Consider the following 9,424-nt stretch of genomic DNA (forward strand, 5'->3'; position numbering starts at 1 on the left):
AACTAGGGGAATGGGAAATTTTTTGCAAACAACCAGCCTCCTGCAAGAAAAATAGGTTGTTCTTATGGAACAATATGTCCTGTTGAGATGGACCTAAGTCCTGAGAAAATAAAAGAAAAAATAAGGTCAATTAGTGGAAAAATTCAGAAATCATACAGATAATAAGAATAAAAAGATTTTACAAGGAAAAAGAAAATGAAAACAAATGGACTGTAACAAAATCATTAAGACTAACTTTTAAAGGTCCCCTATCAGGAAAAGTAGCAATAGAGCATACCTCATACGCTGTAAATCAATATACCTCCTCAATTCCAAAATGTTTCAAATGTCTAAGGTATGGCCATGGGATTAATGACGTGCAAAAACAAAAAACGATGCAGTAAATGTAGCCAATATAATCCCAGTTACAAAGATTGCACAAATACAGAATATTGCTTCTATTGCCAGGAAAATCATTCACCCAACACAAACATATGCAAAATACACAAAGAAGCACAAAATATAAACACCAAAATGACAACAACAAACAACTTAGAAATAAAGAAACAGTTCCAAGAACTAAAACAAGTACAAAAGGAATTTGCAATTGATATCATTCCAATAACACCAGTAAATAATCATTATACAACTAACACTAACAACAAATAACAAGTAAAAAATTAAAACAAATTCACAAACAACAGAACACACTACACCAACAACATATGCCCATACATTAATCCAATCTCAGAGTTTAACCTCAGAACAAAGAACACCCATAAGAAAGAAAGAAAGAAAGAAAAAAAATACAAACAACAAACAAAAAGATAGAACACATACACCAGGAAAAGCAAAACCAACACAGAAGATTCAAGGGAAAAACAAAATAATCCAAACTACTCACTCACTAAATCCTTATTCCAAAATGATTTTCCAGGAGCATGGCCATTACCAATCCCAATTAAAGAAATGAATACTCAAAGTGAAAACCAAACAAAAACAGATCTCCCATGGATACAAACAATAAAGGAAGTGGTCAGCATAATATCAAATGTAATAACCAAGATGAACTCATTGCAAGAAATCATCACAGATGTCATAAAAGAAATAATGCCAATATTTAAAAAGTTAATCAGATATCTAAATGAATAAAATAATCTTGTGGAATACAAGATCTGTTCAGAACAAAAAGATAGAATTAAATTACTTAATAAACAAAGAACAACCAAAATTAATAGGTATTTGTGAAACATGGTTAAAGCATAAAGATAAATTTACTGTCCAAAACTATCAAGTAATAAGGAATAATAGGATGGATCAAATAGGAGGCCCAGCTTTTTGTATAAAAAAACATAATACAATTTAAAACCTTAAATTTAAATGACAGATATAATAATAGACTAGAAACAATAGGAATAGAGATAAATTATGAAAAGAGATGGCTAAATATTCTATTGATGTACAACTCTGTAACACCTAAAAAGTGAGGAATTAGAATATTATATAAAAGAAATTGAAGATCAAAAAATAATCGTAGCCGATTTTAACACCCACCACATTAGTTGGAATTCAAAACTAAAGATAAAGCTAACAAATAAGACAGGCAAAAGTATATATGAAATAATTATCAAAATAATATAATTTTATTGACAAGACCAGGCCTATCAACAAGAATTGATCCAAAAAGCAAAAGAAACAACAATAGACCTGGTGTTAGCAACACCATCTCAAGCCATTTAGAAATAGAAACAGGCCCAAACCTAGGAAGTGACCATCTTCCAATAATCATTAAAGATAATAACTTAATAAAAACCACTCATTCCAAAGAAAAAAAAAATGGAGTTATACAGAAGAAGGATGGAACAGATTTCAGAGAGAATTGATGGATAAAGATATAGAAAACATTAATCCTTTAAACAAAATAATAAATCTTTTAAAAGATACAGGATTAAAATGTTTTACATTTGGGGAAGAACAATATAAAACCAAATAAACCACGGTGGAATGAGAAAGAACAAGAATAATAAATATCATATAAAACAGAGATCAAAACCTTCAAACAACAGAGAGAAGATTCCAAGAAACAAGATCCAGGGAATATAGACATAAGAAGTCTAAAACCATATAAAAAGAAGAAAGAAGAAGAAGAATGAGAAACGTAATGAAATAATAAAATTAAGAAATACAGCATTTAATAAATGGAGAAAAATACCTAAAAAAAAGAAAACCAAATAGAATATAATTTTTTTGAAATAAAAGCAAGACAAATAATTGAAAGAGAGAAGAGAGAATCTTACAAATTTTTGTGTACCTCTTCAGATTGTACCCCTTCAAAGAAAATCTGGAACTAACTGGGAAAACAATCATAACTAAATATCCACTGATAGAGAATGATCTCCCAGTATCAGAGATGTCAAAAACATTAACATTATTCAAAAATGAATATCTAATAGCAGTAAATAAAATTCCTAAAAAGAATACTGACAGAAGAGAGAAAATGAATATTAAACCTCCCAAACAATATAGAATTAAATAAATAAATAAATAAATATTAGTGACTTTATTGCTATAAATAAGAAATACTAAAAGAAATAAAGCCTATGGTCCAGACAAAATACCTTATGAATTTTATAAATATGCCCCAGAAAAAATAATTGAGAAAATATTAAAACAAATCAACCATTACTGGAGTAAAGCAGAATATCCACAAGAATTCAAAAATGTCATAATAAACCAAATAAACAAACCTTGGAAAAACCCATGAAAGACAAAATCTTATAAGCATAAGGATAAGCCCGATATGCGAAGCTTAGCCTCGCCCGGGCTATACCATGAGGGGAGCCTGGCCTGTGTCGACTAATGCCAACTCGCTCACGTGTGTCAGCTGGCTGAGCTTAGTCCTTATCCACAGTGGTACCCAGCCACAGCAGTAACCTCCAGGCAACAATTCCAACTTCTCGCGACTGGGCGGGGTGCGAACCGCCGACCCCTCGGATGAGAGGCTGACACGTTACTACTGTACTAGCCCGGAGGCTAAAATCTTATAGATTTATCAGCAGTATAACAACTCTAGGGAAAAATTTCGAAAAAAAAAAATAACAAAGAGAATAAATTGCTGGCTAGAGATAAATAATAAATTAGATGAAGACCTTATAGGTTTCAGACCAAATAAAAGTACAATAGATACATTACAAGTAATAGAGGGACACATACATTATGTAATTAAAGGGGGAAATATGCATTGGTAGCTTGTATAGACCTAGAAAAAGGGCTCCCCAATAAGCCCAATATTATTTGATATAATAATAAGATATAAAATTACCAGGAAATGTAAATAAAATAATATATGCTGAGGATATAACCTTAATAACCATAAACAAATACTTGACAGAAGCAACAAATAGCCTAGAAAGAGCATTGAAACATTTTAAAGAATGGGCAACCAAATGGGATCTGAAGATAAACTAAAAAAAAATAATAATAATAATAATGGGTTTTACACATAAAATGATAGAAAATATACCTAATATAAAAATAGATAATGAAGAAATTGATTTTACAAATAAACATTACGATTAAGATTCAATTCACTAAGACTCAACTGGAGAGAGCATATTGAAAATATAAAAATAAAATCCTTAAAAAGAATAGATATCATGAAAAACTATCCTTGTACACTTGTGGAGCAAATAAAGAAACACTACTAAAACTTTATAACATATTTATCAAGCCTAAAATAGAATATGGAATATCCATTTATGGAAATGCAAAGAAAAGTGAACTAAAAAAACTAAAAACAGTACAAAATTTAGCACTAAGGATAGCAACTGGTTGTTTTTGATCCACCCCAATAGTATTCCTTCAGGCATTAACTAACAATATACCATTAGAAATAAGAAAGAAAAAAAAATTATACAGCTAGCAAAAATACTAGAGAAACAAGATAACAAACCAATAAAACAAATTGTAATAAATAATATCAAAGAATATAATCCAAGAAAAGACAAAAGAATATTAACTTACAGAGGACTAGAAGCCTATAAAGTATTCAGAATCAATATAATAACTAATAAAATACAGAATATAACTCCAGTACCACCATGGTATGACATCTCACAATATGTATAAACCCAACAAAAGACCTTCCAGAACAAATAATAAAAAAATATTTTCAAATGTTAGAAATTATAACATATAGAGAACAACAGAAAAACTTCAATGATGGTTCTAAAATAAAGGAACCAAATTCAACTTCAGCACCAATATATATTCAATATGCAAACATTATAACAATCTGGAAGCTACCAAAAAATACAAATATCACTGAAACAGAGTTATTTGTAATAAGACAAGGATTAGAATACATTCAAAACAACAAAATAACAAATGCTGTAATCTTCACAGATTGCCATTCAGCATTACAGTTAATAGTCAACCACAGACCTAAAAAACACAAACAAATCACCTAAGAAATACAACAGACAATACACACATTATCAAAACAGAAACAAAATATCAAACTACAATGGATATCATCACATAAAGGTATCAGAGGCAATGAAATAATAGACCAAGCAGCAAAAAAAGCACATGAAATAACAAATCCCACTGCTATAACAAGAGACATTAACAATCTGATAAAAGAAATAAAAAAACAAAAACAGAAAAACATGGGAAGAAAAACTAACAGAAATACTAAACACAAGAAACTACGACATCAAAGACAACAAACCAAATTAATGGTCAAGAAAAAAACAACAACAGAAAACTAGATGTTTAACACATATAAAAATAACACACAAGACTAAAACAACATCTACATAAACTAAAAATGGAAACAGATCGAACATGCAGATGGTGCCAATATGAACAAGAAACTATGGAATACCTAACACTCCAGTGCCCAAGATTTAACTATCACAGAGTAAAATTATTTGAATTATCAAAAAAAAGAAAAAAAAAAATCCAAATAAAATATTTTAATAACAGGAGGAGAGCAAACACCAGCTAAGAAATACTACATATTAAGAGACCTGAAGATATTCTTACAAAGAACAGAACTAATAGATATAATAAAAAAAAAAAAAAATCCAATCAACAAAGGAAAATCAAGAAGCACAGATCCAGGGAATATAGATTTCAAAAGTCTGAGACCCTATAAAAGAAGAGGAAATTAATTATAGACAATTCCCTCTTTTTAACATAAGAATCTTATCAATTTCATATTCACCATTTCAAAGTTTTTCTTTCGTTACTTATCTAAGACTTTCCCATAGGCTACATATTACAAGATCTAATTTTCTTGGTGAATGTGGCTGGTTCGAAGATGCACTTTTTCCAGTATAGTTTCAGTTTCTCACCGCCATGTAGTACAAATTAAATTTACCTGTAATGGAAAGAATGACCAACAATTGGGCACTTTTCATCTATGGTATTATCTTATGGCTGGAGTAGTATGGTCTTGATCTCTAAGGGGTATGGTCAGTTTGTAGACATTACCAATACTTTTATTTATATCATTAGCGAAGGAAATTAAATTTTCATGCATATTACAGCTTTGATAATTGTAAGTGTATAGAGTGGTTACCTTGACGAAAAGTAAGACAATTTTCAACTACAACAAAATGTGTGCAAATCGAAAATAAAGGATATAGGACAGAGAGAGAGATCAACCACACGTTTAAGTACCCATAGTGTTACCTTTCTTTCTTTCTTTCTTCTTTTTATAGGGTTTTAGACTATATTATTGTCTATATCCCCTGGATCCTTTTCTTGATTTCCTTTGTAGCTTATATGTAGTCAGTTATCTTGTTCGCTGTAGAAATATCTTCATGTGTCTCAAATGTAGTACCTTTAGTTGGTGGTAGATCTGAGCTGTAATTAGAAGATTTAGATTAGGATTATTGATTTTTACTTCCTTAGGGCATCTATTAAGTATGTTCTGTAGGAGTTGAATCTTGGACACTGTAATATCAGATATTCTGTGTTTCTTCTTCTTGTCTGCACCATCTGCATGTAGGGTAATTTTCAAGTTTTAGTCTATGTAAGTGTTGTTTTAGTCTTGTATGTTTTGTTAAAATTCTGTTAGGCATACATCTAACTTTCTGTTTTCTTATCTTGTCCACGTAGTGTTTACCTTGCTAGGACCAAAACAATATGACGCGTAACTCATTACTGCGATCTGTAGACTATTACTAGTGAGAATAATTATTTGCAATTCAAGCCTCTGTTTTCCGAATCATGTAGGTAATGCATTCTTTAGTTTTATTATACTTTTTTTACGTGTTTGGCAATTATTTACGCTATTCTGTACAATAACCTTGTGCGCATACGCGTTTTCCCACCGGGAGATTTGACAGGCCGTGCGACGCCATTCATTGAGAAACGCCCGTGAGAAGCGTTTCATTTTAAGTGTTGCTGGTCATTTTTAAAGCCAAATAGTGGATATACAGAATAAAGAAAAGATCGTTGTTTAGCTCTACAAAGGTATGTGGTTTTACCCTGGAGTCCAGGGCTAGGTACTATATAGATTGTATTTTCTTAAAGCCATGGGTCAAGGGGCTTGCCCCTGGCTAGGCGCATATAAAACCACGGGGGTCAAGGGGCAGAGCCCCTGGCTAGGTGTATAATTACTATGGGGGTCCAGAGGGCAGAACCCCTGGCTAGGGATATATAGATTGTAGGTATAAATCCCACAGGGTTAAGATTAGGTTGGTATATTGGTTAGGATGCATTGGGGATCAGGATTATATGAAATCCCGTAGATTTTTTCCCACGATGGGTTTGATTCCCGAAGAGTTAAGTTAAGTTAAGTTAAGTAAGTTTATTTACCACCCTGGCTATCTGCTCAGGCGTGGGCAATCATGATTACAGTTTTACATATATCTGACATTGTACAGTAAGTAGTCTGTTACTACTGTAGTTGTACAAGGTAAAATATAAATATAAATCATACATCATACAAAAATTATTACTTACATATGCTTTTGCCGCTGTGTTTGAATAACACTGTTATTTGCTTACGGTAGTTCTCACATTGTAAATTTCGGGTATAGTACGAGTATATCTTCCAATGTATCAGATTAAATGAAATATTCACATAGTTCTTTATACCTCATGTTAGGTGGTCTGAAAGGCTGTATCACATGACATTCCGAGATATAGTGCTCAAGCGTTCGTTTGTTTTCTTCGTTACACAGTCTACATCTAGATTCATCTGCATTCTTGCACCGTGCAGTTGCCAGTACATTCTGTAACCTAAACGTATTCTGGCAATAACCACGTCATACTGTCTGGTTTGACTTCGGTGCCACCCATAGGAAGGCTTGCCATCTCTATACTGATCGTAGTGCCTTATGGTACAGCTTTCAGGCCTTTGAGTGTTAATCAGATCTACTAGTTCTTCCTTATGAGAACTTTTCAATATATGTGCAACCCTAGCAAGAGGCATCCCAAGATCTATGTTCACAATATCCTTGCTGCAGGTTTCTTTCGCCAATTTGTCTACGTGGTCGTGCTTGCGTATGCCAACATGAGATGGTATCCATACAAATTGAATGCTGAAATTACGCTCTGTTGCATAGGTTACGTTACGCTTAATGCAACTCACAATTTCTTCATCGCCACCTGCTTGAAAGAATTTAGCGTCCGAAGAGCACTTTGAGAGTCACAGAAAACTACTCCAGAGCCCTAGACATTAAGAATTCCGTTGCGAGGAGTATACCTGCCAGCTCCGTTTGTGTAGTGCTGGCCCAGTTTTGTATTCTCATATTAACTTGATGTTGTAGTAAGCCATTTTTGTATACAGCGCAAGCAAAACCAGCTTTGTATCCAGACTGTACGGATCCGTCGGCGTAACATTCATATGCATCATCACCCATAGATTCTGTGTGTTCCGTTACCGTTGCTAGCGCAATTTGTTTCAACACACAGTTATGCACCCTGTTTTTTTGTGGTAGACATGTAAGGTGCACGATCAATGTTGAATTTTCCATGGTGGAATGGAGCGACCTTTGGTATTTTACTAATTGGAACATTGAGTTTTATAATGTTCATGGAGATTTTGTGTATCAGAGGGCGCGCGTGTGTGTGATTTGTCACGTCTACTTGCGTGATTTTATGTTGCAGTTGTTTTTGGAGATCTGAGAGATACGAGTGTTCCCTCAGAGCTTTGACCCCAAATATGGTGGAAATAAATATTATTCTATCAGAAATGGATGGTAAGTTTAATTCTGTTCTCATGTTTACTATCCTTGCTGTTCTCGGGGCGCCGAGGATAATCCTCATAGCTTCATTTTGCACTACCTCCAAACTACCTATTTCTGATTCCTTACACTGCAACAAGTGCAGTGCATGGTAGTCTACAACTGACCTTATAAAAGCCAAGTAAAACAGTCTAGCGAGCTTAACATTGATGCCATGTTCTCTTCCGACAAGAACTTTCAAAGGTTTCAATCTCTCCCAGAGTCTCTTCTTTAGAGAGAAGACCAGGTCTGCATCATTTACATTCAGCTTGGCACATGTCAAGCTCCTGGTCACCCATGCGAAAAGTGGGTGGGGGTATGATACATGGGTTTAGAGCCATTATTTTCTCAGCGGAAATGACTAATCCACACTCATGAGCCTTTGCTGTGATTCTGTCGAGAATTATTTGCATCCTCACTTGTGATGATGCTCTGACGCATATGTCATCAGCATAGCATATAATGGATTCACCATCCCCAAGTGGGATATCTGCCACCAGCTTGTGCATGAGGACATTGAACAGCATAGGGCTGAGAACTCCTCCCTGTGGCGTCCCAAGTTCAAAAGACTGTGAAGTGGAACTTCTCACTCCCCTGAACAGGACACTTGCAGATCTGTTCGAGATACATTCTAATCCAGTTCAATATCTTACCCCGGATGCCAAAGCTTACTTATTGTTCTAGGATAACTTCTCTGTTTGCAATGTCAAAAGCTGACTTAAGGTCAAGCAAAACAGTGTGCTTCCCTGGATTAGAGTGTGAAAAGTACTCTGCAAAGCAATGTTGTGTGCTACGTCCGGATAGGAATCCGTACAGTCTGTGAGATAATTTACCTTGTAACCTGTACCTGAGTCTGTTCAAAATTATCCTTTCTAGAACTTTGCATACACATGAGGTTAATGAAATTGGTCGGTATTATCAGTGTTGATTTCGGTATAGGGATGATTAGACTGCGTGTCCAGGGGCCAGGCAGAATACCTTGTGACAAACTTAACCTGTATAGGTGCAAAAGGGGATTACCAGGTACCTGAGCTATAAGGCGGAGGACACTATAGGTAATTCCATCCTCACCTGGGGCGGACGCTCTTCCTTTGATCAGGGCATTGTTCAGTTCCCACTCAGTGATCTCAGCAAAGTCTGAGGGGTCAGTATCAGAACATCCAATCTCAATGGCAAATTTGCGTGCAATTTTAGATTGACTA

General features: G+C 34.2%; 1 long non-coding RNA gene across 1 annotated transcript; it reads right to left on the reverse strand.

The window, feature by feature from the left end:
• Window positions 1–3,326: 3,326 nt before the first annotated feature.
• On the reverse strand, window positions 3,327–5,841 carry LOC119581028. The gene is made up of 2 exons (XR_005229431.1): window positions 5,680–5,841; window positions 3,327–5,365 (listed from the first exon to the last, which is right to left on the reverse strand). It is a non-coding gene; the product is annotated as an uncharacterized LOC119581028 (long non-coding RNA).
• Between the last annotated feature and the right edge of the window lie 3,583 nt (window positions 5,842–9,424).

This window comes from Penaeus monodon, chromosome 14, assembly GCF_015228065.2.
Source record: "Penaeus monodon isolate SGIC_2016 chromosome 14, NSTDA_Pmon_1, whole genome shotgun sequence".
Lineage (NCBI taxonomy): Eukaryota > Metazoa > Arthropoda > Malacostraca > Decapoda > Penaeidae > Penaeus > Penaeus monodon.